Raw genomic sequence first — 27992 nt, forward strand, 5'->3', positions numbered from 1 at the left:
TCTCGGTCTTCCAAAGAGAGGTGGACCGAATGGTCGACCAGTACGGTTTGTGGGCCACCTTTCCGTACTTCGATAATGTCACCATCTGCGGCCCTGACCAGCAGGTCCACGATGCCAACCTCGATAAATTCCTCCGCACTGCCACTCTTCTCAACCTGACCTACAACAAAGAGAAGTGTGTGTTCAGCATGACCCGGTTAGCCATTCTCGGCTATATAGTCCAAAACGGACTTCTCGGGCCCGACCCCGACTGCATGCGCCCCCTCATGGAACTTCCCCTCCCCCACTGCCCCAAGGCCCTCAAACGCTGCCTGGGGTTCTTTTCCTACTACGCCCAGTGGGTCCTAAACTATGCGGACAAGGCCCGCCCACTCATTCAGTCCACCCAATTCCCCCTCGCAGCCGAGGCACAACACGCTTTCGCCCGCATCAGAGCAGACATCGCCAAGGCCGGGATGCGCGCAGTGGATGAGTCACTGCCTTTCCAAGTAGAAAGCGATGCTTCAGACATCGTCCTTGCCACCACTCTCAATCAGGCAGGCAGGCCCGTGGCATTCTTTTCCCGCACCCTTCACGCCTCTGAAATCTGACACTCAAGCGTCGAAAAGGAGGCCCATGCTATCGTTGAAGCTGTGCGGCATTGGAGGCATTACCTGGCCGGTAAGAGATTCACTCTCCTTATGGACCAACGGTCGGTAGCCTTCATGTTCAATAACACACAGCGGGGCAAGATCAAAAATGATAAAATCTTGCGGTGGAGAATCGAGCTCTCCACCTATAATTACGAGATTTTGTATTGCCCCGGTAAACTCAACGAGCCCCCAGACGCCCTCTCCCGAGGTACATGTGTCAGCACACAAGTGGACCAACACCGGGCCCTACACGACAGCCTTTGTCACCCGGGGGTCACTCGATTGTACCATCTGGTCAAAGCTCGCAACCTGCCCTACTCCGTCTAGGAAGTACGTGTCATGATATTCAGGTGAACATCATAGCACATACATACATACATAATGATGGACAGATCAACGGACCAATCAACACACACAGCCAATCACAGACAAGAGCATACACAGTACAAAACAGGGAACACGACACTTCCTGGGCACTCGAGCAGGAGACGGCTCAGTGCACAGACCTCATTGCCAGCCACTCAGTCATTCACCATGTGCTGAGTACCAGAGTTTACGATGTTAATAGTTGATTGAAATAAAACTGGGTTGTACCATTCGCAACCGTGTTGGTTCGTCTGTGTATCAGAGCACCCAACACTTCATGATACCAGGAATGATTTGATACCTACCCACAAATCTGCCATCCTGCGCCATGGACACCGTCAACACACTGCAGCCGTTGCAAGTCGCTGGAAACCTCGGCGTCAATTGGAAGCTGGTCAAACAGCGCTTCCAGCTCTTTCTGGAAGCCAACGAAAAAGAGAGCGCCTCGGACACCAGAAAGATTGCCATCCTCCTCACCACCGCAGGTCAGCACGCCAGCCATGTCTACAACTCCCTGGTGTTCGCGGAAGGCGAGGACAAGACCAAATACAAGACGGTCCTTCTCAAGCTCGACCAACACTTCAACGTCGAGGTCAACGAGAGCTTCGAGAGGTATCTCTTCCAGCAGCACCTGCAAGGTAAGGATGAGCTCTTTCAGTCATTCCTTACGCATCTCCGCATACTCGCGCAGTCCTGCGGTTACGACACCACCTCAGATTCCATGATTCGGGACCAGATCGTTTTTGGCGTTGGCTCGGGCAGCCTACGCCAGCAGCTTTTAAAAATAAAAGGCCTCACCTTAACCTCCGCAATCGAAGCCTGTGTCCTGCACGAAAACGCGACTAGCCGCTATGCCCAATTTCAGGCGACCGAATCGGCGCGGCGGGGGTCCTACGCGGTCGGATCGGCGAGCCAGGTGCCCCACGAGGCCGAACGGGTCCAGGCGATCGAGTTCCTCCCGGCCCGCGGCCCGGACGAGGGCGGCCATTTCACACGCTTTTCGAGGCCTCCCACGTTTGTGCGCGCCAAAACCTACGGCAACACTGAGGGACGTGATACGCAGGCGCGCTCGACGCAAGACCGAACTGCGCATGCGCCTCCGCCAACCTCATAGCATGGTCAGCCTTCTACGCCATGAAGGTCAGACCACCAATTCGGCCGCCCCGGTACAGGATGGTCGACTATAACGGGAACGTTATCCCGGCTATGGGATCCTGCCAGCTCCAGGTGACACACAACACACAAACGGCCACACTCTCATTCGAGATAGTCGGCTCATCGAAGGACTCCCTGCTAGGCGCACAGGCATGCAAGGCTCTCCACCTCGTGCAACGAGTCCACCCTCTCTCTCCAGACGGTACGTCTGACTTCCCGGATGCAGAGTTCAACGCAGAGCTCCAATCGCTCCTCGCCCACAACCAAAAGCATTCGGGGGCATGGGAACACTGCCATACACCTACAGAATTCAGCTCAAACCGGACGCCACCCCGGTCATTCACGCACCTCGCAGAGTCCCTGCGCCACTCAAAGACCGCCTCAAGCAGCAGCTGCAGGATCTCCAGGACCAAGGGGTCCTATCCAGGGTCACGGAGTCCACGCCGTCGGTCAGCTCCATGATGTGTGTCAAGAAGCCCTCCGGTGAGCTACGATCTGTATTGACCCAAAAGACCTCAATAACAATATTATTAGGGAACATTGCCCCATACCCAAACGGGAAGAGATCACGAGCGAAATGGCCCAGGCGAAAATATTTACGAAACTGGATGCCTCGAAGGGTTTTTGGCAGATTCAACTCGATCCGTCCAGCCGAAAGCTGTGCACCTTCAACACCCCTTTCGGCAGGTTCTGCTACAACCGAATGCCATTTGGCATCTTCTCGGCATCCGAGGTCTTTCATAGCATCATGGAGCAGATGATGGAAGGCATCGAAGAGGTGTGCGTATACGTGGACGACGTCATCATCTGGTCCACCACACCACAGGAGCACATCTATCGTCTCCAACGCGTCTTTGCACGCATATGTGAAAACGGCCTGCGCCTCAACCGAGCCAAGTGTTCTTTCGGCCAAACCGATCTGAAGTTCCTGGAGGACCACATTTCCCGGTCAGGGGTCCGTCCGGATGAGGAGAAGGTGAGCGCCATCACAGCCATGCCGCAGCCGGCAGACAAAAAAGCAGTGCTATGCTTCCTAGGCGTGGTCAACTTCCTGGGGAAGTTCATTCCCAACCTTGCCTCCCACACGACAGCTCTGCGCCACCTCGTCAAAAAGTCCACGGAGTTCCAGTGGCAGCACACACACTAGCAGGAATGGGAGGAGCTCAAACTCAAGCTCACCACAGCACCGGTTTTGGCGTTTTTCGACACGTCTCGTGCCACTAAAATCTCGACTGATGCCAGCCAGTTCGGCATTGGGGCAGTGCTCCTGCAGCGGGATGACACTGCGTCATGGGCCCCGGTCGCCTATGCATCGCGGGCCATGACCCCCCCCCCCCACAGAGCAGCGCTACGCGCAGATCGAAAAGGAGTGCCTGGGCTTGTTAACCGATTTAGACAAGTTCCATGACTATGTGTATGGTCTTCCCCGGTTCACTGTTGAAACTGACCACCGCCACCTGGTCAGCATCATAAACAAGGACCTGAACGAGATGACCCCTCGCCTCCAGCGCATCCTACTTAAACTCAGGAGGTACGACTTCCAACTGGTCTACACCACAGGGAAGGACCTCATCGTGGCGGATGCCCTATCCAGAGCAGTGAGCACGCCGCCAGATTCGGAGGGGTTTGTATGTCAGGTCGAGGTGCAGGTGGCCTTCACATTGCCAAATCTGCCAGCTGACGACTCCAGTCTGGCCCGTATTCGGTGAGAGACTGCGGCCGACCCCCTTCTACAACGTGTGATGCGCCACATGACGGGAGGGTGGCTCAAAGGGCAGTGCTCGCAGTTCTACAATGTCTGAGATGACCTGGCCGTCATTGATGGTGTCCTTCTGAAGCTGGACCGGATTGTGATTCCGCACAGCATGCACAAGCTGGTTCTCGACCAACTACACGAAGGCCACCTGGGGGTCGAGAAGTGCAGATGGAGGGCCCGAGAGGCGGTATACTGGCCGGGCATCAGTGATGATATTGCCAATATGGTGCTCAACTGCCCCACCTGCCAAAGGTTTCAGCCGGCGCAACCTCCTGAAACGCTTCTGCCCCATGAGCTGGTGACGTCCCCCTGGGCGAAGGTGGGTGTGAACCTCTTTCATGCGCTCGGCATCGTCGTTGACTACTTCTCCAACTACCCAGAGGTCATACGCCTGCATGATTTGACGTCGTCTGCTGTCATCAGGGCCTGCAAAGACACCTTCGCTCGCCACGGCATTCCGATGACTGTCATGTTGGACAATGGGCCCTGTTTCGCCAGCCAGGTATGGTCATCGTTTGCTGCCTCGTATGGCTTCACACACGTGACGTCTAGCCCTCTGCACCCCAATCGAAAGGAAAGGCGGAGAAGGGCGTTCACATTTTCAAGCGGCTCCTCTGCAAGGCTGCTGCTGCCGGATCGGATTTCTGCCTCGCCCTGCTGGCCTATCGCTCGGGGTCTCTCACCAGCCCAGCTGTTGATGGGTCGCGCCCTCAGGATCACTGTGCCTTCCATTCTGGCGCCCACAATCGACCATGCTCCGGTACTGCACAGGATGCAACTGCAGCGCGGTCGCCAGAAGACCGTAACATGTACATTCTCAGTGTGGTCGACGAGTACTCCAGATTCCCCTTCGCCATCCCATGCCCCGATATAACGTCTGCCACCGTCATCAAGGCCCTCAGCACCATCTTCGCTCTGTTCGGCTTCCCCGCCTACATCCACAGTGACAGGGGATCCTCATTCATGAGCGATGAGCTGCGTCAGTTCCTGCTCAGCAGTGGTATAGCCTCCAGCAGGATGACCAGCTACAACCCCTGGGGAAAGGGCATTGTTTACCTCTTCTCTTACCTCACTCTCTCCATTACAGTCTTCTTCCACCACTGGTACCACCTGACATACTTGTTCCTTTCTATCCTCCTCCCTACGATACTATTTCTTTGATATATTTATGTGGCATAACGGTCCTTCTTACGCTCTGGAGTATTGATTAAGTAAGTCACCTTACTCACTCTCCGAACCATCTTATAGGGGACCCAGGGGACACTGAATTTCTCTTTCAGAGGTTCACCCTGCAACAGCAACAATACTAGTACCCCATCTCCAGTCTGGAAGGTTCTGGACCGGGCATGTTTGTCTGCCCACAGTTTCATTTTTGTTCAAGAAACCTTTGAATGCTCTCGGGCTACCTGATAAGCTCCTGTGAGTCTTTCCAGAAACATGGACACGTAATCTAACATTGAGGATTTGTCCTCAGAAATCTTGATATACCCCGTATTTCATGGCCATAAACAAATTCAAATGGGCTAAAACCAGTAGATTCGTTCGGTGAATCTCTGGTGGCAAATAGTAAAAAATCCAATCCCTTGTCCCAATCTCTTGGATATTCATGGCAATAGGCCCTAATCATCGTTATGAGAGTCTGATCCTATCCAAAGCTCCCTGAGTTTGTGTATGATAAGCAGTTGATTTTAATTCTGGTACCTGAACCACAAATTATGTCCTGGAAAATTTTAGACCTGACGTTAGATTGTACTTCTAAGGGTAGGCCATAGTGTGTGAAAAACTGTGTCAACTTTTCCACTACCACCTTAGCTGTAATTGTTCTCAAAGGTATACCATCTGGAAATTGAATAGTCATATCCATGACTGAAAGAATGCACTGATGTCTTGCCTTCGTTTTATGGAAAGGTCCTATGCAATCTACTAAAACTGAACTAAATGGTTCTTCAAACACTGGGTATTAAAGGTGCTTGTTTACCTGACAAGTATGACAGGTTCTACAGAATTGCATTACATCCTTATGAAGTCCTGGCCAGGAAAAATGCCTGTTGACTGATGCCTGAGTTTTCCGAATTCCCACATGTCCTGCTATTGGTATCTTGTGCTATCCGCAGTACTTCCTTATGATATTTGGGCGGTACCAATACTTGATCAACAACCATCCATTCCTCAACCTCAGGTCTATGAGGATGTCTCCACTTCCTCTTCAGAATTCCTTTCTTAATGTAATAGGACTCTCAACTTCGCTGAGAGCTGACTGTTCTAATCTATGTATCTCTGGATCTGCTTCCTGGGCCTCAATTAATTAAGTCCTGCCAAACACTTCATTGGAAATATCCTCGTTCTCAAGGAACGTTTTGGCTCCTCTACCATCTGATTGTAGTGTGACTTTAATCTCTCGTGGTGAACTTTTTTAGTCATTGCCCTGGTCACCACACATGATGGAAAAATATTGGGAAATTGTTCCTGTTCTGTCTCCTTTTCTTCTCTCTGACTCTCTGTAATCATGGGTAAATCCACAACCCTCACTCCTGCCAAATCATTCCCCAATGGTAAGTCTACTCCTTCTACTGGACCTGACAATAAATCACATTCCAGCTGTACATTATACAATGAAACACAGATATAGGGCGTCATTCTCCGACCCCCCAGAGGGTCGGAGAATGGCCGTTGGCCGCCATGAATCCCGCCCCCGCCGGTTGCCGAAGTCTCCGAAGGGAGAAAAGTCGGCGGGGCGTTAATGGCGCCACTGCCGCGGAGAATGTCACGGGTCTGCGCAAGGCAGCCGATTTTCGGCCTGCCGATATTCTCCCTTCCGGATGGGCCGAAGTCCCGTCGACGTGATGACCGTTCACGTCGACTTGAATCAAACCTCCTTTTCATCGGCGTGACCCGGTGCTCCAGGCTCACGCCGACCAGCGTGGAGGTGAGTGACGGCCTGGGGGGTTGGCTCTGGGCAGGCAATGGCGTGGCCGCAGTCTGATTGCGTGAGGAGAGGTGTGTCTCGGGTTGTGTGTGTGTGTGTGCGGCGGGGGGGGCGGGTGGTTAGAGTAGGCTGGGCTCCGGGGGAGTGCCGGGAGGGGGTCCGTGCCGGGGTGGAGGTTGGGGGGGGGGGTGGTGGGTCCGTGCCGGGGTGGAGGTTGGGGGGGGGGTCCGTGCTGGGGTGGAGGTTGGGGGGGGGTCCGTGCCGTGCCGGGGTGGAGGTTGGGGGGGGGGGGTCCGTGCCGTGCCGGGGTGGAGGTTGGGGGTTGGGGGGGGGGGGGGTCCGTGCTGGGGTGGAGGTTGGGGGGGGTCCGTGCTGGGGTGGAGGTTGGGGGGGGTCCGTGCCATGCTGGGGTGGAGGTTGGGGGGGGGTCCGTGCCGAGGAGGGGGATGGGAGGGCAAGTGAGTTGGTCCACCTGGCCAGGTGCCAGCCTCCAACAGTTGGACCCATGCGGTCCATGCCACCTGGCTGGGGGGAGGAGGGGATATGGGCAATGATGACATGTCGTCGTTCCCCTCCCCCCCCCCCCCCACCAGGCCGTCACGTTTTCAGATCATCCAGCGATGTTGGCCGCCGTGGTGGCAGCTGCTCATGTCTATGTTGCCCTGGATGAGGAGGAGGAGGAGGAGCGTGCCAGAGAGGCAGCGCAGGCTGCCGCAGAGGGGCAGGCGGCAGCCGCCCAGGCTGGAGGGACACCTGACCGACAGGACGAGGAGGGGGAGGAGGACGTCGCGGCCCCACGGCAACGGAGGCACCCGAGGGCGCCCCGTGTGTACCGGCCCCGGCAGTCATACCAGGACCTCACGGACCGGGAAAGCAGGAGGAGACTCCGTATGAGCCGGGAAACCGTGGCACACATCTGCCACCTGCTGGCACACCTGTCACCGCGTGGCACTGGCGGGGGACACCCTCTCCCCGTGTCCGTCAAGGTTACGGTGGCCCTGAACCTTTATGCAACGGGGTCATTCCAGGCACCGAGTGGGGACCTGTCCGGCATATCGCAGACATCGGTGCACCGGTGCATCCGGGCAGTGACAGATGCCCTATATGCCATGGCGCACCGCTACATCCGCTTCCCCGTGGACCGGGCCAGCCAAGATGCCCGGGCCGTGGGCTTCTCTGCCGTGGCCGGGTTCCCCATGGTCCAGGGCGCGATCGATGGGATGCACGTCGCCGTGCGGCCACCTGCAGATAACAGGGCCGTGTTCACTAATAGGAAGGGGACCTATTCGATGAACGTACAGGTGGTCTGCGACCACCGCATGTTGATCCTGCACGTCTGCGTCCGTCACCCAGGCAGTGTACACGACTCATTCGTGTTGTCGCGGTCATCCATCCCCGGCATGTACGAGGGACGCCATCCCCGGCTGAGGGGCTGGTTGCTGGGCGACAGGGGCTACCCATTGCGATCGTGGCTGATGACGCCTATACGGAGGCCACGCAATGAGGCGGAGAACCGCTACAATGATGCCCATGTAGCGACAAGGGGAGTGATCGAGAGGTGCTTTGGCGTGCTGAAGATGCGTTTCAGGTGCCTGGACCTCTCTGGGGGCGCCCTCCAGTATCGGTCAGATAGGGTCGGCCGCATCATTGTGGCGTGCTGCGTCCTGCACAACATAGCCCAGCAGAGGGGCGATGTGCCGCAGGCAGAGGAGGGCGGAGTGGAGGAGCAGCAGGAAGAGGCCCAGTCCTCCCCAGATGAGGGGGATGGGGGCAATGGTCAGGGCAGACGGGGTAGACACAGGCGGGTGGCTGTCCACCGTTACCGGCTGGCCCAGCGGGCACGGGACAGACTGATAGACGCCCGCTTCACTGACTAGATGGGCGTGGGAATCGGGTAGTATGGCCACAGACCGCACACCATGGCAACAGCCGACCACCCACACCCCCCACCCATCCACCCACCCAGCACCCTCACCCCCCTCCCCAACCCCACCCACCCCACCCGCATGCACACCACCCCCCCCATTGCCGATCCACCTGCGGCACAACGGGCCGGGCTCACACAGTTGCGGGTGGACGCGTGTCTATCGCAGGCCATGGAGGATGATGACAACCCGCCTCCGATGAGCTCCTGGCTCTACATCGTTGGACTATGTCTGACCCATGGCCACAGTACCACCATCCACCCGGACCATCCCTGCATGCGGCTGTGACACTGCAGCGCACGGTCCCGTCCTCTGCCCGGGGGATGTTGATGGCGGCCCAGGGGGAAGGGGGCAGACTCACCTGGGGCTGAGGTAAGAGCACCCCTCACACACACACTTGCGCTCAACGTACATGACACCCCCGCACACTTTGGACAGAGCACAAAGGCAGCTTCGGTAGGTGTAACATTGACTTTAATAACCAAAGGAGTTCATGCACGTGCCCTAGCCCCTAAAGATCATCTGTGCCCTGCACCCGTGCCAACTTACTCAGTGTCTAATTGTTTGGCCTTACGGGCCCTTTGACTACGTCTACGTGGTTCCCCAGACGGTACAGCAGAACTGGAGGTGGACTCCTGTGATTCCTGCCCTCTGACACTGGATCCCTTTGGCGGCCGTTTCTTGGGGCGTCCTGGCCTAGATGGGCCAGGCTGCAGCCCGGGCGACTGGGATGGCGAGCTGCCAGCCTGTCCTGCCCGTTGCCCACCCGATGCACCTGGGACGGAAGGGGGGGAGTCCGAGGTGTCGCGGTGTACCGGGACCTCCCCTACAGAGGGAGCCGGGACGGACCACACCATCTCCTCCTCCCTCGGGGTGCCCGATGGCCCCCAGGCCTCTACATGGGTGGGGGATGCGAACGGACTGGCCATCCGACGCCCCCCCGACATCTGGCGCTGCCAGTCCTGGAGGCCCGTGCTGGTATCGACAGGGGTCTGCAGGTTTGCAGCCATGGAGCCCTGGGGGTTGGCAAACCATGTCTGTGACAGTGCGACGCTGGCTCGCACATGGCCACTGGCGCCGATGCCCTCAGCGATGGCCTGCTGAGACTGGGCCATGGCCTACTGAGACTGGGCCATGGCCTGCTGAGACTGGGCTATGGCGTTGAGCGCCTCTGCCATCTGGCGCTGGCACTGGCTCATGGCCTCCTGTGAGAGGGCAGCCATTTCCTGGGCCACAGACGCCGCCAGCACGGAAGGCCCCAGGCCTCGCAAACTGTTCCCCATGTCTGACACCGTCGCACCCATTGCCTCCACCGCGGACGCCACCCGTGCGGTGTCAGCCTGGGTGGCACGCATGACCGGCACCACTCCCAGCTCCTGGACGCGGGTGGACTCCTCCACCTGCGACCGCAGCCGCCGCAAGCCGCCCGTCACCCTCTTCGCTCGTCTCCGGGTCGGTGGTTGCATCGGATCTATGTGTGGGTGTGGTAACTGCAGGAACCCGGGATCCATCTGGGCGGCAGATGTTCGCTTGGGCTGGGCTGCCCTCCGACCGCCCGGTCCCTCTGCTGCTCCTACCTCCACCTGCTGTACCGGGACGGCTGTGTTGTGCGCACCAGTGAGTGTACCAGACGCCTCATCACTAAAGTGCCCAACCATGGTGAGTGTTTCTGCGATGGTGGAGGGTGTTGGTGACAGCAGTGGCGTTGTGTCGTGCTCTTCGTCCCACTCTGAGTCCATGGCACTTTGGTGTGGGGGTTTGTCTCCACCCATCCACTCTGAGTCACTGTCCGGTATTTCGTCTTCCTGGGTAGTGCTGTCCCGGGTAGGGGTGTCCTGGGTAGTGCTGTCCCGGGTAGGGGTGTCCTGGGTAGGGGTGTCCTGGGTAGGGGTGTCCTGGGTAGGGGTGTCCTGGGTAGTGGTGTCCTGGGTAGTGGTGTCCTGGGTAGTGGTGTCCTGGCTCGGATGTGACGGGGGCCTGTGGCTGCCCCCCTCGTCGCTGGGTGGTCGCTCCCGCACGTGACGGGGGTGTCGTCTCCCTGTTGCTCCAGGTCTCTCCGTCTCCCGTGGTGTGCGAGGGGCATCCTGCGGGCGTCGCATGCTGGAGGGTCCGGGTCTCTCCGTCTCCCGTGGTCTCCGAGGGGCATCCTGCGGGCGTCGCATGCTGGAGGGTCCGGGTCTCTCCGTCTCCCGTGGTCTCCGAGGGGCATCCTGCGGGCGTCGCATGCTGGAGGGTGTGGGCCTCTCCGTCTCCTGTGGTCTCCGAGGGGCATCCTGCGGGCGGTCTGCATCTGCGGGGATGGGTGCCTGGACGTTTGGTCCTGCGCTACACAATGAAGCATGCATGGTTAGACATCAGGCAGTGATCAGGTGATACGGGGGAGGGGGATATAGGGGAGGGGGGATATGGGGACTGGCTGTCGGTGGCTCACTCGCTAGTACGCCCCCGACCTCTGCATCAGCAACCTCCCGGTCCTCGGGTCCGCCAGCCAGTTCCAGGGCCCTTTCCTCGTGTACGGTCAGTGGCCTCTCATCAGCGGGCCCACCTCCAGTCCTCACATGCTCCCTATTGTTGGGTGCGTGCTTCTCCTGTGGGGGGGGGGGGGTGGCAGGGGTGAAAGGCAACACTGTTAGGCAGGTATATGAATGCATGCCATCGGTTGTGCGTGCATTGCAGAGGTTAAGGTTAGGGCTGGATTCACTTGGGTATATGGGGGAGGGGGGGATATGGGGGAGGGGGGGATATGGGGGAGGGGGGATATGGGGGAGGGGGGATATGGGGGATATGGGGAGGGGGGATATGGGGGAGGGGGGATATGGGGGAGGGGGGATATGGGGGATATGGGGATGGGGGATATAGGGGCTATGGGGGAGGGGGGGTATGGGGGAGAGGGGGATATGGGGGAGGGGGGATATGGGGGAGGGGGGATATGGGGGATATGGGGGAGGGGGGATATGGGGGATATGGGGGAGGGGGGATATGGGGGAGGGGGATATGGGGGAGGGGGATATGGGGGAGGGGTATATGGGGATATGGGGGATGGGGGATATGGGTGAGGGGGGATATGGGGGAGACGGGGAGGGGGGATATGGGGAGGGGGGGATATGGGGGATATGGGGGAGGGGGATATGGGGGAGGGGGCATATGGGGGAGGGGGGATATGGGGAGGGGGGGAGGGGGGATATGGGGGAGGGGGGGAGGGGGGGATATGGGGGAGGGGGGGCGGGGGGGATATGGGGGAGGGGGGATATGGGGGATATGGGGGAGGGGGGATATGGGGGATATGGGGGAGGGGGGATATGGGGGAGCGGGGATATGGGGGAGGGGGGATATGGGCGAGGGGGGATATGGGGGATATGGGGGAGGGGGGGTATGGGGGAGGGGGGATGGGGGGATATGGGGAGGGGGGATATGGGGGAGGGGGGATATGGGGGAGGGGGGGATATGGGGGATATGGGGGAGGGGGGGATATGGGGGATATGGGGGAGTGGGGGAGGGGGGTAGGGGGGAGGGGGGATATGGGGGAGGGGGGGATATGGGGGAGGCTCACCCTGCCTGCTCTGACGAGGTCGTTCACCTTCTTGTGGCACTGGGTGCCTGTCCGTGGTGTCAGGGCCACAGCGGTGACGGCCTCTGCCACTTCCCTCCACAGACGCCGGCTGTGGCGTGGGGCAACTCTGCGGCCGTGCCCGGGATACAGGGCGTCCCTCCTCTGCTCCACCGCGTCCAGGAGCGCCTCCACATCGCGTGACTCGAACCTCGGGGCTGAGCGACGGCCAGCCAACCAGTCGGGTGTTGCGGTCGGGTGGGGGGGAGCAGCGCGGCCTTATGAGCCGTCACGCCGTGCGGCGCGTATGACGCTGCACGGCGTGAACCACTGCGCAAGTGCGGATCCCGTTACGTCGCTGCTAGCCCACCTAACCTGCACATCTTTGGACAATAAAGGGCAATTTTAGCATGGCCAATCCACCTAACCCGCACATCTTTGGACTGTGGTAGGAAACCAGAGCATCCGGAGGAAACTCACGCAGACACGGGGAGAAAGTGCAAACTCCTCACAGAAAGCCACCCAGGTCAGAATCGAACCCGGGTCCCTGGCACTGTGAGGCAGATGTGCTTAAGTTGCAGTTTGCCAGAAAGGGTTTTGCGGGAGCTCCCACTGATGGTCTCACTGGGAACTGTCAACATTTGCCTTGGTCATTGGACGATGGCTCTCACACTGATATAATCATAGAATCATAAGAAATAGGAGCAGGAGTAGGCCATTGAGCCCATTGAGTCTGCACTGCCCTTCACTAAGACCATGGCTGATCTGATTGTGGCATAAACTCCAGTTCCTTGCCTACTACCCATTATCCTTGACTTCCTTGTTAATCACAAATCTGTCTAACTCACTTTTGAATATATTCAAAGACCCGGCCTCCACTGCTGGCTGGGGAAGGGAATTGCAAACATTGATGACCCTCTGAGAGAAGAGATTCTTCCTCATCTTCATCTTACCATTGAACTGTGCCCCCATTATTCTAAATTTCTCAATGAGCGGAAACATCCTCTCAGCACCTATCTGATCTGCAGAATGTTATAAGTTTCAATAACGTCACTTCTCATTCTTTTAAACTCTAATGATTATAGGCACAGCCTATTCAAACTTTCCTCATAAGACAACCCCTTTGTCGCAGGAGTCAGTTGAGTGAACTTTCCCTGAACTGCTTCCAATGTAAATATATCCTTCCTTAAGTAAAGGGACATAAACTGGACTCCATGTGCGATCTGACCAATGCCATGTAAAGAATGTCCTACTTTCATACTCAATCCCCTTGGCAATGAAGGTCAAAATTTCATTTGCCTTCCTAATTGCTTGCTGTACCTGTTAAATGCAGGTACAGCAATATTTAAATATTCTTCAAATAAAATATTCTTCAAATAACAGGAAGGAAGGGCGGAATTCTATCTTTGGGGTTGCCCTTTGTGGATCGGAAGGGATGGCTCTCCCTTAATAAAGAACCCCCCCCTTTCTTCCTACCAACCTGTGGCCTTACTGTCTTAAACCCACCATCCTCACCCCCTCTCCCTAACCTGCTGTAACACCCCAGATTTACCTGTTTCCAGGAATCCATAGATCTTCTGCTGCTTCGTTGCACCCCCAACAGCGCCCACTAATGCGCGTTTTGCGCTGTTGGGACTGATGGAGGTGTAGGCCAGTCAGTTTGGCTGGCAGTTCCCAAGGGCAGGGCTTGCTCCCCTGTGAGGGGTAGACGTCCTTGCTATGGAGGGAGTGCAGCGAAAGTTTACCAGGTCGATTCCTGGGATGGCGGGACCATCGTATGAGGAGAGACTAAGTCGGTTAGGATTATATTCATTGGCGTTTAGAAGAATGAGAGGGATCTCATAGAAACTTATAAAATTCCAACAGGATTGAATGTTCCCAATGGTGGGGAGTCCAGAACAAGGTCATATTTGAGGATAAGGGGTGAACCTTTTAGCACTGAGGTGAGGAGAAATTTCTTCACCCAGAGAGTGGTAAATTTGTGGAATTCACTACCACAGAAATTAGTTGAGGCCAAAACGTTGTTTAATTTCAAGAAGAAATTAGATGTAGCTCTTGGGGCTAAAGGGATCAAGAGATATTGGGGGGGGGAGGGGGGGGGGGGTGGAGGCGGGATCAGGGTATTAAAAATGATGATCAGCAATGATCATAATGAATGGCGGAGCAGGCTCGAAGGGCCGAATAACCTAATCTTGCTTCTATTTTCTATGTATGTTTCTATGTAAGTCCCACACTGACCTCTGGCCCTATCGCGCCTGCCCGATGTGGATTATGGCTGTGGATGGGCTGATGTGGAGTGGATTGGTTACACATTGACTTTGCTTCTGGCAGCGGGGGGATGTCGGGTGAACCCTTCCCACTACCATAATATTCAACCCTTTTGAATCCTCCTCACAAATTGATTTCACATCTATTGTTGTATCATCTCCTAATTGGGCTACATTTGGTTCCTGAGGACAAGTCATTAATATAGATGGTCAACAGTTGAGGCCCCAGCGCTGATCCCTGCGGCATTTCACTAGTTACAGTTTTACAGCTTGAAAATGACCCACTTATTGCGACTCTCTGTTTCCTGTTAGTTAGCTAATCCTCTACCCATGTTAATATGTTAACTCCAACATCATAAGCTCTTATCTTGTGCAGTAACATTTTACGTAGCATCTTATCAAATGTCTTTAAAAAAAATCAATTACATCTACTGGTTCCCTTTGATCCGTCCTGTTGTTGATTCCTCCAAGAACTTTAATAAATTTGTCAAACATTGACAAGCTTTGACAAAGAGTCATCCAGACTCAAACCATTAGCTCCCTTCTCCACAGATGCTGTCAGACCTGCAGAGATTGTCCAGTATTTTCTGTTTTTGTTTCAGATTCCAGCATCGGCAGTAATTTGCTTATATATTATTGCCAAACACCATTTCCATTTCACAAAACCATGTTGACTCTGCTTGATTGTACTATGATTTTCCAAGTATCCTGCTACTACTTCCTTAATAATGGATTCTAGGGCAGCACGGTGGCGCAGTGGGTTAGCCCTGCTGCCTCATGGCGCTGAGGTCCCAGGTTCGATCCCGGCTCTGGGTCACTCTCCGTGTGGAGTTTGCACATTCTCCCCGTGTTTGTGTGGGTTTCGCTCCCACAACCCAAAGATGTGCAGGGTAGGTGGATTGGTCACGCTAAATTGCCCCTCAAGTGGAAAAAGAAATTGGGTACTCTAAATTTATTTTTTAAAAATAATGGATTCTAGCATTTTCCCAATGACAGATGTTAGACTAACTTGCTTGTCATTTCCTGCTTTCTGTCTCGCACCTTTCTTGAATAGAGTATTATGTTTGTGGCTTTCCAATCCGCTGTGACATTTCCAGAATCCAGGAAATTTTGGAAGATTATGATCAGTGCACCCACAGGGCAGAATTTAACTAAATGGGGACAAAGTCGCATAGCGAGCGTGTTTAGCCATGTGCTTTCCAGCGCTTGTAGGACTGAGAAACACAACACTACAAAACAGCACCCAGGTTAGATAGGGCGCCTCAGCGGGGAACGTGTGGCCGGGGCTGCACATAGCCCTGTTTTATACATTGAGGAGTTCAACTCGCAGGATCTCCTCAGTGTAGCGAGAGATCGGGGTGGCATTTTTAAATGGTGCCCCAATCTCTGGAGCCCCCGAAGCGATCCCCGACCTCCTCCCACCCAAGTCCCAATGCACTATGAGAGGGTCCCCACCCATCCCCCCCAATATCTGCGCAGGGCACCCTGGCCTGATCACCACTGTGCAAAATATGCCAACTTTGCATCTAAGCAGTGCCATTGTGCCTGGATGGCAGCAGCAGTGCCAGGGTATTACCCTGTCCAAAGGCCATGCACTTGGGACCTCCAATCCCCTGGGTGGCCCCCATGAGTGCTGTTCCGTCTGGTCCCCGTTTGTGGAGAACAGTACTGAATGGCACTCGCCCGAGGTCTCTGAGGCGAAGGGATAGATCCCATCACCTCGGGAACCTCGGGAATCTGCACATTAAAGTGAGTCTTACTGACTTGCTTTAATATGCAGATTTACCAAATAGTGATCCAACCCACAATCGCCTTAGATCTAGCGAGGCATTGCGAGCTGGGTAGATCCAGGGAGCGGGGTCTCCCGGCTTCTATCGGCCACATTGTGCCGCGGCAAACTACTTTTCTGGCACAATGTGGCTGTTCGATCGCACCCACTAACTCACTGGTTTTCCTAGTGCTGCCATTCTAGTGATTGATTGTTTTAAGTTCCTCTTACTTTGCCCCCTGCTTTTCTACTATTCTCGGGATGTTTTTCTGTCTTCTGCTGTGAATACTTGTTCAAAGTCTCTGCCATTTCCTTGTTTCCCATTATTAATTCCCCAGTCTCGCCCTCTAAGGGACCAATGCTGACTCTCACTGCTCTTCATTTTTATAAACTTGCCTTTGACATCTGTTTATATTTCTTGTTAGTTTTTCTTATATTCTAATTTCTCCCTCTTTTTTTTAAGTCATCTTTTAATGGGTTAAAAAATATTCCCAATCTTCTGGCCCACCAGTAATCTTGGCAGCATTGTACATCTTGGTACCATCCTTAATTTCCTTAGTTAGCTACTGATAGTGCATCTTCTTATTTTGTCCTCAATATATTTTTCTTAGAGTTGCAAAGCATCATCTTGAATGGTCTCCTCCACCTGGTGCCATGGTCAGTTTGTTCATTCTTTCTCCAGTTCCTGCTCCGGAACATACAGGCTACCAGAACCTTGAACTTGTGTGAATTGCAACTGCTGAAACTCCGCCATGGCTATCTTTTGGATCCCTACGCCTGCCTCTCTTACAGTCACACTCTCCTATCCCTGACCATGAAACCAATTGGAAGGATCTAGCCTCAGAGGTGTCTATCTCATTAAACGAAATGTCCAGGTAACTTTCGCCTCATTGCAGTGTTTGAAGTTCGGACACCAGCTCATTAGCTCAGAACTAAAGTTCCTCGAGCAGCAGACAGGTAGTGTGGCTGTGTGGTTACCGTGACTCAAACTCCATGCCCTCCATGCTCCAGCTACAATGCATCTCCTGTCATCTTTATTTTATTTCTATTTAGCTAATTAGCTTTCAAGTTCAGATAATCACCTGACAATTACCAGTTAAATTTAGTACACTTATATCTGCCCAATATTAGTTTAAACAATTGCCTCAGTTTAGAGGAGAAAATATACTTTAAATTTACCATTAACCTACCTGCACACCTGCCTAATTTCTCCTGCTTTAAGCTGCTTGGTCTCGTTGTTTCCAACTCTTTCTCTTGGATCAGTCCATTTTTGTAAAAGGTCACAACATTGCCTTCTCCCCCACTGCGCCGAATTCACTCATTTACCACATTCCTGGATCTAAGCCATCAGTCTCACTGCAATCTATCTTGAGATGCCAACTGTGTGTGACTCCCTGGCCTCAGTACTTGGGCTCTTGCCGCTCGCTGGCCTTGGTTATTGGACCGCAGCCCTTGCTGCTGTCCAACCTCACTCACAAGGCCTGGTCCCCAGCACTCGCTGGAGGATGGGAAGGTAGCATGGGAGGGCTGGTGACTGCATGGGAGGCAAGGAAGGGGAGACGGCATGGAAAGGGGGATCGGCATGCCATGTGAAAGAGGAAGGAAGGACAGCATTGAAGGTGTGGGGTAGCCTGGGAGGTATGGAATAGGTGATGGGAATGGCATGGAATGGAGGATAGGAAGGGGTAGCATAGGCAGAAGGAGTGAACTGGGGGGTGCAATGAGGATGGAGGAAAGGAATGGGGTGGGTATAGCATGAGGGATGACAGAGGAAGGATGGAAAAGCATGGGATGAAGATTTAAAGAAGTACTGTTGCAATAAAAATCCAAATTTCACTGCAATTGTTTTGTGGGTCCCTGCTACTTTGTAAAATGTGTTGATCTAAACAGGACAAGGTAGAATATCTAAACGTTGGGCCGAATTTTACACTTCTCCCTCCAGAGAGTCCTGAAACAGGAAGGGACTATACCGCCCCCCCCCCCCTCCCTCCCTAGGACTTTGGTACTTATGAGCACTGTGTTTCCGTGGACTTAGCCTCAGGCATGGTGCTACAATACCTCTACTGGCCACTGTAGCGCTCTGCTTGGATGGGCTGCAGAGCGGTCAGCCAATCGAGTGCGGATAGAATTCCTGCCTGCTGTCAATTATAGAATTTACAGTGCAGAAGGAGGCCATTCGACCTATCGAGTCTGTACCAACCCTCGGAAAGGGCCCACACCTCCACCCTATCCTTGTAACCCCATCTAACCTTTCTTTTGACACTAAGGGGCAATTTAGCATGGCCAATCCACCTAACTTGCACATCTTTGGACTGTGGGAGGAAACCGGAGCACCCGGAAGAAAACCACGCAGGCACAAGGGGAACGTGCAGTCTCCGCACAGACAATGACCCAAGCCAGGAATCGAACTTGGGTCCCTGGAGCTGTGAAGCAGCAGTGCAAACCATGTGCTACCATGCCGCCCATAAATCAATGCTCATTAGAGTGTGAAATGGCAGTGGGCCTGTTGGAGTTGGCCAAGTACTCACCATCCTGAAAATTCAGGTCATTGTGCATTTTCAGCAGAGATTGCTGAACAACTGTAAAAGTACAAGCCTCCTGATCAACACAAAGCAAATTCGGTAATAATAGTAAAACTGCCAAGGCCAAGTTGACCATGGACGGAAGCCAAAATTAATTGTAAAAGGGAAAAGAAACCACAGTGTGAGCAGTAATTAATAGTCCAAATAAGTTACTGGGGAGACATTATTCTGTCAGTAAACAGTCATTTTTGTTATTGTTATTATTTAGAAGATTCTTGTGGTTTGCCTCATTTCAACCCAGATGATTTTTTATTGATTGATGTCTCAGATGCAACATTGTACTTTGGCAATTATCCAGTTCTTCTGTGCTCGAGTCTCTTTCCAGATAGTCCTCAATTTGTTACCTATAGAGAGAAGGAGAGATAACAGTTTGAAAAATAAAGACTAGAATCAAACAAAACATAAGTGTTTTGGGGGCAGGATATACCAATGCAGTGTTCTGATAAACTATCCTTACCCATGAGTGCATGGCACTAAGTAAATGGTAGTTGTGAGGCATAATCTAAATTAGTTCTACTTGCTCAACACTGGGGAGTGAGTCAAATCACCTAATGATTACTTAATCACTGATTCATCCAGTGTTGAATTCCTATTATAGCTTTTATAATGATCCCTTGTTTTCTGACAAATGCTTCCAGAAATGTCTCAGTGAATTGTTAATGCTGACCATTATGGTATTAATGTGGTGAACTCTTATTATTATTAGTTTCAACTGCAGAATAGTGTATAATAGTTTAGGAGGAACTTCTTCACCCAAAGGGTTGTGAATCTATGGAATTCCTTGCCCAGTGAAGCAGTAGAGGCTCCTTCATTAAATGTTTTTAAGATAAAGATAGATAGTTTTTTGAAGAATAAAGGGATTAAGGGTTATGGTGTTCGATCCGGAAAGTGGAGCTGAGTCCACAAAAGATCAGCCACGATCTCATTGAATGGCGGAGCAGGCTCGAGGGGCCAGATGGCCTACTCCTACTCCTGCTCCTAGTTCTTATGTTCTTATGTTCTTATGATCACAGAAATTAGTTTAACTTAGTGGAAACGGACTTCAATATTTTCAGTCACATTTTTCTATTCAAATAATAACTAGGCGTATTGTTTAACACGTTCATTTGAGATTCCTTTGTGTGCTATTTTCTTTGTTTTAAACTGGGTAATATATCTGCTAATTTAGCACAGATAGGAATTTCAGGTGAATGTGTTAAACAGTTGAGCACAGGTATCTCATGGCATTCTGTAATTTCAAGGTCTGGTATGTTAAGGTATATTTCAGTTTGATAAAATGAATTCCCACATTTTGTATCCAAATAAATGAAAACATGGGCTGGAATTTTTCACTGAGGTACTGGTCCCGACCCACGGCTGGAAAGTCAGAGCAAGGCCACCTCCTCCAGATTGTTAAATGTCTCAGGCCATGGCTCCTACCATCTGGAAGGTTGCCCTGCCTCAGAGCTGCTGGCAAATCAGACCAATCAGATGACCAGCAACTCTGCAGCCCCAGTAGCATCTCTGGCAGCAGTGTTGACTGAAAGGTAAGTTGGGACAACTTTGTGAGGCCAGTCAGTCGGGCCCCAGTGAGAGGACTGGACCACAATTGGGAGGCCGGGTAGAGGAAAGTTGTGATAGTGAGTGATCTGAGACATCAATCAATAAAAAATCATCTGGGTTGAAATGAGGCAAACCACAAGAATCTTCTAAATAATAACAATAACAAAAATGACATTGTTTACTGACAGATGGCAGCGGCGGCGGAGGGGGGGGGGCGGTGGTATTTGGCCACATGATGCCCAAACAGGAGAATTAACCCCATCCCGAAGCTGCAGCCAGACCCCGGTGACGTTTGTATTGGCCACTTTAGAATTTCAATTGTTCCAAGGGTGGGCAGACTGCCATAGGCATCAGCAGTCCTCTGGTACATTTGTCCAGATGACCATTCTGCACATCTGCCTAGACAATAAGTGGCAGAAGGTTGTTCAGCAGTAGACATACTAAAGTTAAAGCCTAATCCTATCCTCACTCATTGTACATTTCTATGCACAGTATATTAAGAATGACGAGGAACGATAAACCTGGCCAATTTCCTTTCTCCATATGGCCTAGATTCAACTAAATGGGAACAAAGTCCCATAGTGAGCGCATTCAGCCGCATGTTTCCCAGCGTTCGTAGCACTGAGAATCTGGAACCCTAGCAGTGCCCATGCCAGCTGGCAATGCCACCTGGGCACCTTTGCTGTGCCAGGCTAGCACCCAGGTGGCTCTGCCAGGGTGCCAGGCTGGCACTGCCAGTGTGCCTGGGTGTTACCAGCAGTGCCAGGGTACCACCCTGCCCAAGTGCATGCAGGTGGGGGCCTCCAGTCCCCTGGGAGACCCCTATGAGTGCTGTTCCATCTGATCCCCGTTTATGGCTTTGGGGGAAGTTTGGGGCTTGCGCCGGGGGTGTTGAGAGATTGGATCGTGGCCATGGTCCCTTTAAATCCTCACTTTTGTTTTCTATTGGGTGTAGCTCAATTCACAGATCATTGAGGCCTGATCCCTGCCACAAAAAGAGGCTGCGGAAGATAAGTGTTTTTGTCAAACTAGGTATAGATGTGCAGTGCGCCGGGAACGACCCCGCTATTGAATGCGGTTCTGGGGTTTTTCCGTCTCAGCAGGGTCCTCCCCGCTGACGCCACACTCAGTTGCATTTCCTGCACCGAGGAGCTCCACTCGCCAGTGTAGGAAAAGGGCTCCCTGAACTCTCTACCCGCATCCACGGCGCAACCCCTGAACTCTCCCCAACTCACCTGTTGGGAGTCCTCGAGCCTGCTCTTCCCACCTCATATGGACAGGGCACCCCCGGGCCTTATCCCAGCATGGGCAAGATGCCACCTGGGTACCGTAGCACTGCCAGACTGGCACCTGGGTGGCTTTGCCAGGATGCCCAGGTAGCAATGCCAGGGTGCCAGTGCCACAGTGCCTAGGTTGCATCAGCAGTGCCAGGTTGCCTCCCTGCCCAGATTCCAATCACTCGGGGGGGGGGGGGGGGGTCTCCAATTATCTGGGAAATCCCCCTCGGTGCCATTTTGTCTGATACCAGTTTATGGGGACCAGAGCTAAACTGCGCCTGCCTGGGGTCTTCTCGGTGTGGTCAATAGATCCTGGGGATTGGTTAGATCTGGCATAGGCATAGTTAAGTGAGCAGTTATGCTCACTTATGGGTGGGATCCAGCTCATGACGTTTGATGAGATCTCATAGGGAGTGTCTGGTATAGTTCCAGATCTGGACCCATTAAAATGGGTCACATCAAGAAAAAGTTTTGAAGTGCTAGTGTAATAACATGCTGCCATGAAATTGCGTACAGTTATATCAGCCACATTGCAAGAAACATTTCCCCAACACTTAGGCACTGAAAAAATTCTGCCAAGGGAATTTGAGTGATCCCTTTTTAACTTGCTGAACCTTTCAAAGGTTCGCACCAGGCTCAGTGGGGATAATTTGGTTCAGGCCCATTTTGGGCCTGAGGTGGGGATGTCCCAACTTGGGCTTCAGGCCTCATTTGAATGGATGGTATCTGGAGACAGCTCATCCAGTTTGCTGGATATGAATTTGGGCTGCAGCAGCTCTCTGGTAGGTTCTGGGATGTGGGTAAAGTGGACAGGGTGGCTTTGAATACAGGAAGACATCAGTAACTTGTGCTGTGAAATACTGTCAAGCTCACGGTTTAGTTGCTGGCTTCCAGCGGCCCCTTTGAGACTATTGTTTAGGCTGCAGAAAATAAGTTAAGCAGACCATACTTGTTGTACACTCTGCTTAGTCCTGCTGACATTTGGAGTGGGGTCGTTAAAAAGGCATTAGGCGGACTTCCGGGTGCGGCGATGACCAGCTGAGTCGCACGTTTCGGCAGCTCCCGGTGAAACGGACTTTTGGGTTCTTGATAGGAGCCCCAACGGCAATTTTGATGGCTAAAAACACTGTGCGGTAAACCAGAAGGGAATCCCCCCTGGATACGGATGAAAAAAGGAGGAGAAAGTGGCCGGATTGCAGTGGATCCTTTAGAACAGCGGCAAGGAAGGCAAGCAAAAACCAAGATGGCGTCGGAAGGTGGCAGTTTAACATGGGGCCCTGAACAACAAAAGTTCTTGAAATGCTGTGTGGAAGAGCTCAAAAAGGAAATGAAGAAAGAGCTGTTGGCCCCGATACTACAGGCGATCGAAGGGCTAAAGGAGGAACAAAAGACCCAGGAGCGGGAGCTTCGGGTCGTGAAGGCAAAGGCAGCCGAGAATGAGGACGACATACAGGGCCTGGTGGTGAAGACGGAGACGCATGAGGCACATCAGAAACGATGTGTGGAAAGGTTGGAGGCACTGGAGAACAACGCAAGGAGGAACAACTTGAGGATTCTTGGTCTTCCTGAAGGTGCGGAGGGAGCGGACGTCGGGGCATATGTGAGCACGATGCTGCACTCGTTAATGGGAGCGGAGGCCCCGGCGGGTCCGTTGGAGGTGGAGGGAGCATACCGAGTGATGGCGCGAGGACCGAGAGCAGGAGAAATTCCCAGAGCCATAGTGGTGAGATTCCTCCGTTTTAAGGATAGAGAAATGGTCCTTAGATGGGCAAAGAAAACTCGGAGCAGTAAATGGGAGAACGCGGTGATCCGCATTTATCAAGACTGGAGTGCGGAGGTGGCGAGAAGGAGGGCGAGCTTTAATCGGGCCAAGGCGGTGCTTCATAAAAAGAAGATAAAATTTGGAATGCTGCAACCGGCAAGACTGTGGGTCACATATCGAGGGAGGCACCACTACTTTGAGACGGCGGATGAAGCGTGGACTTTTATTGTGGAAGAAAAACTGGAATGAGCGGGTTATTAAAAAGAACGTTTGAACAAAGTGGTGGGGCGAATGTGGGGGGCGAAGAGGGGGGTTAAAAAGGGGGGAAAGAGGAGTTTTATGTACTAATCCTGCGATGTGGTAACTTTTCTCTCTTCCACAGGTGGTGATGGGGGGAGGAGGGGAGGTGGAGGAGATGGGGCGTTGGCCATTGGGGGCGGGGCCGAGGGAGAAGCGCGGGCTTGGTTCCCGCGCTATGATAATCATGGCGGGAATAGAGAAGCAGGAAGGAGGGGGCGTCGCACGGTGCGAGCCGAGGTCACGGGGGGAAGCCGAGGTCGGCCAGAGTTTGCTGACTTCTGGGAGCAACATGGGGGGAGTAATTACGCTAGCGGGGGATCTAGCGGGGGGGGGGGAGTTACTGGGTTGCTGCTGCTGGGGAGAGGGGGGAGCTGGTATGGGAGGGGATGGGCGGGGCGGGCACAGCCTGGGGGAGATACAGCTGCGTGGGAACCGGGTGAGGAGCTGGAAAAAGGGGATGGCTAATCGACAAGGAGGGGGGTAGGAAGACCCCCAACCCGGCTGATCACGTGGAACGTGAGAGGGCTGAACGGGCCGATAAAGAGGGCACGGGTACTCGCACACCTTAAGAAACTTAAGGCAGATGTGGTTATGTTACAGGAAACGCACCTGAAACTGATAGACCAGGTTAGGCTACGTAAAGGATGGGTGGGGCAGGTGTTCCATTCGGGGCTAGATGCGAAAAACAGGGGGGTGGCTATATTAGTGGGGAAGCGGGTAATGTTCGAGGCAAAGACTATAGTGGCGGATAACGGGGGCAGATACGTGATTGTGAGTGGCAAACGACAGGGGGAGACGGTGGTTTTGGTAAACGTATATGCCCCGAACTGGGATGATGCCAATTTTATGAGGCGGATGCGAGGACGCATTCCGGACCTAGAGATGGGAAAGCTGATAATGGGGGGAGATTTTAATACGGTGTTGGAACCAGGGCTGGATAGGTCGAAGTCCAGGACTGGAAGGAGGCCGGCAGCAGCCAAGGTACTTAAAGATTTTATGGAGCAGATGGGAGGTGTAGACCCGTGGAGATTTAGCAGACCTAGGAGTAAGGAGTTCTCGTTTTTCTCCTATGTCCATAAAGTCTACTCGCGAATAGACTTTTTTGTGCTGGGAAGGGCGTTGATCCCGAAGGTGAGGGGAACGGAGTATACGGCTATAGCCATTCCGGATCACGCTCCACACTGGGTAAACTTGGAGATAGGGGAGGAAACAGGAGGGCGCCCACCCTGGAGAATGGACATGGGACTAATGGCGGATGAGGGGGTGTGTCTAAGGGTGAGGGGGTGCATTGAAAAGTTCTTGGAACTCAATGATAATGGGGAGGTCCAGGTGGGAGTGGTCTGGGAGGCGCTGAAGGCGGTGGTTAGAGGGGAGCTGATATCAATAAGGGCACATAAAGGGAAGCAGGAGAGTAAGGAACGGGAGCGGTTGCTGCAAGAACTTTTGAGGGTGGACAGACAATATGCGGAAGCACCGGAGGAGGGACTGTACAGGGAAAGGCAAAGGCTACATGTAGAATTTGACTTGCTGACTACGGGCACTGCAGAGGCACAATGGAGGAAGGCGCAGGGTGTACAGTACGAATATGGGGAGAAGGCGAGCAGGTTGCTGGCACACCAATTGAGGAAAAGGGGAGCAGCGAGGGAAATAGGGGGAGTGAGGGATGAGGAAGGAGAGATGGAGCGGGGAGCGGAGAGAGTGAATGGAGTGTTCAAGACATTTTATAAAAAATTATATGAAGCTCAACCCCCGGATGGGAGGGAGAGAATGATGGGCTTTTTGGATCGGCTGGAATTTCCCAAGGTGGAAGAGCAGGAAAGGGTGGGACTGGGAGCACAGATCGAGGTAGAAGAAGTGATGAAAGGAATTAGGAGCATGCAGGCGGAAAAGGCCCCGGGACCGGATGAATTCCCAGTCGAATTCTATAGAAAATATGGGGACTTGCTCGCCCCGGTATTGACGAGGACCTTTAATGAGGCAAAGGAAAGGGACAACTGCCCCCGACTATGTCTGAAGCAACGATATCGCTTCTCTTAAAGAAGGAAAATGACCCGCTACAATGCGGGTCCTATAGACCTATTTCCCTCCTAAATGTAGATGCCAAGATCCTGGCCAAGGTAATGGCAATGAGAATAGAGGAATGTGTCCCGGGGGTGGTCCACGAGGACCAAACTGGGTTTGTGAAGGGGAGACAGCTGAACACGAATATACGGAGGCTGTTAGGGGTAATGATGATGCCCCCACCAGAGGGGGAAACGGAGATAGTAGTGGCGATGGATGCTGAGAAAGCATTTGATAGAGTGGAGTGGGATTATTTGTGGGAAGTGTTGAGGAGATTTGGTTTTGGAGAGGGGTATGTTAGATGGGTGCAGCTGTTGTATAGGGCCCCGATGGCGAGCGTGGTCACGAATGGACGGGGATCTGCATATTTTCGGCTCCATAGAGGGACAAGGCAGGGATGCCCTCTGTCCCCATTATTGTTTGCACTGGCGATTGAGCCCCTGGCGATAGCGTTGAGGGGTTCCAAGAAGTGGAGGGGAGTACTTCGAGGAGGAGAAGAACACCGGGTACCTTTGTATGCGGACGATTTGTTACTATATGTGGCAGACCCGGCGGAGGGGATGCCAGAAATAATGTGGATACTTGGGGAGTTTGGGGATTTTTCAGGGTATAAATTGAACATGGGGAAAAGTGAGTTGTTTGTGGTGCATCCAGGGGAGCAGAGTAGAGAAATAGAGGACCTACCGTTGAGGAAGGTAACAAGGGACTTTCGTTACCTGGGGATCCAGATAGCCAAGAATTGGGGCACATTGCATAGGTTAAATTTAACGCGGTTGGTGGAACAAATGGAGGAGGATTTCAAGAGATGGGATATGGTATCCCTGTCACTGGCAGGGAGGGTGCAGGCGGTTAAGATGGTGGTCCTCCCGAGATTCCTCTTTGTGTTTCAGTGCCTCCCGGTGGTGATCACGAAGGCTTTTTTTAAAAGGATTGAAAAGAGCATCATGGGTTTTGTGTGGGCCGGGAAGACCCCGAGAGTGAGGAAGGGATTCTTACAGCGTAGCAGGGATAGGGGGGGGCTGGCACTACCGAGCCTAAGTGAGTATTATTGGGCCGCTAATATTTCAATGGTGAGTAAGTGGATGGGAGAGGAGGAGGGAGCGGCGTGGAAGAGATTAGAGAGGGCGTCCTGTAGGGGGACTAGCCTACAGGCTATGGTGACAGCCCCATTGCCGTTCTCACCGAGGAACTACACCACAAGCCCGGTGGTGGTGGCTATACTGAAGATTTGGGGACAGTGGAGACGGCATAGGGGAAAGACTGGAGCCTTGGGGGGGTCCCCGATAAGAAACAACCATAGGTTTGCCCTGGGGGGAATGGATGGGGGATATGGAATGTGGCAAAGAGCAGGAATAACGCAACTGAAAGATCTGTTTGTGGATGGGAAGTTCGCGAGTCTGGGAGCGCTGACCGAGAAATATGGGTTGCCCCAAGGGAATGCATTCAGGTATATGCAACTGAGGGCTTTTGCGAGGCAACAGGTGAGGGAATTCCCGCAGCTCCCGACACAAGAGGTGCAGGACAGAGTGATCTCAAAGACATGGGTGGGGGATGGTAAGGTGTCAGATATATATAGGGAAATGAGGGACGAAGGGGAGACTATGGTAGATGAACTAAAAGGGAAATGGGAAGAAGAGCTGGGGGAGGAGATCGAGGAGGGGCTGTGGGCAGATGCCCTAAGCAGGGTAAACTCGTCGTCCTCGTGTGCCAGGCTAAGCCTGATTCAGTTTAAGGTATTACACAGGGCGCATATGACTGGAGCATGGCTCAGTAAATTTTTTGGGGTGGAGGATAGGTGTGCGAGGTGCTCGAGAAGCCCAGTGAATCATACCCATATGTTTTGGTCATGCCCGGCACTACAGGGGTTTTGGATGTGGGTGACAAAGGTGCTTTCAAAAGTAGTGGGGGTCCGGGTCGAACCAAGCTGGGGGTTGGCTATATTTGGGGTTGCACAAGAGCCGGGAGTGCAGGAGGCGAGAGAGGCCAATGTTTTGGCCTTTGCGTCCCTAGTAGCCCGGTGCAGGATATTGCTAATGTGGAAAGAAGCCAAGCCCCCGGGGGTGGAGACCTGGATAAATGACATGGCAGGGTTTATAAAGCTAGAGCGGATTAAGTTTGTTCTAAGG

At 53.3% G+C, this 27992-nt stretch overlaps 1 protein-coding gene across 3 annotated transcripts in view; it reads left to right on the top strand.

Moving 5' to 3' along the window:
• The window catches only part of sema5a (sema domain, seven thrombospondin repeats (type 1 and type 1-like), transmembrane domain (TM) and short cytoplasmic domain, (semaphorin) 5A), a 325621-nt gene that overhangs the window by 56774 nt on the left and 240855 nt on the right, over positions 1-27992 (top strand). The gene's annotated exons all lie outside the window — the stretch shown is intronic.

This window comes from Scyliorhinus torazame, chromosome 6 (assembly GCF_047496885.1).
Source record: "Scyliorhinus torazame isolate Kashiwa2021f chromosome 6, sScyTor2.1, whole genome shotgun sequence".
NCBI lineage: Eukaryota > Metazoa > Chordata > Chondrichthyes > Carcharhiniformes > Scyliorhinidae > Scyliorhinus > Scyliorhinus torazame.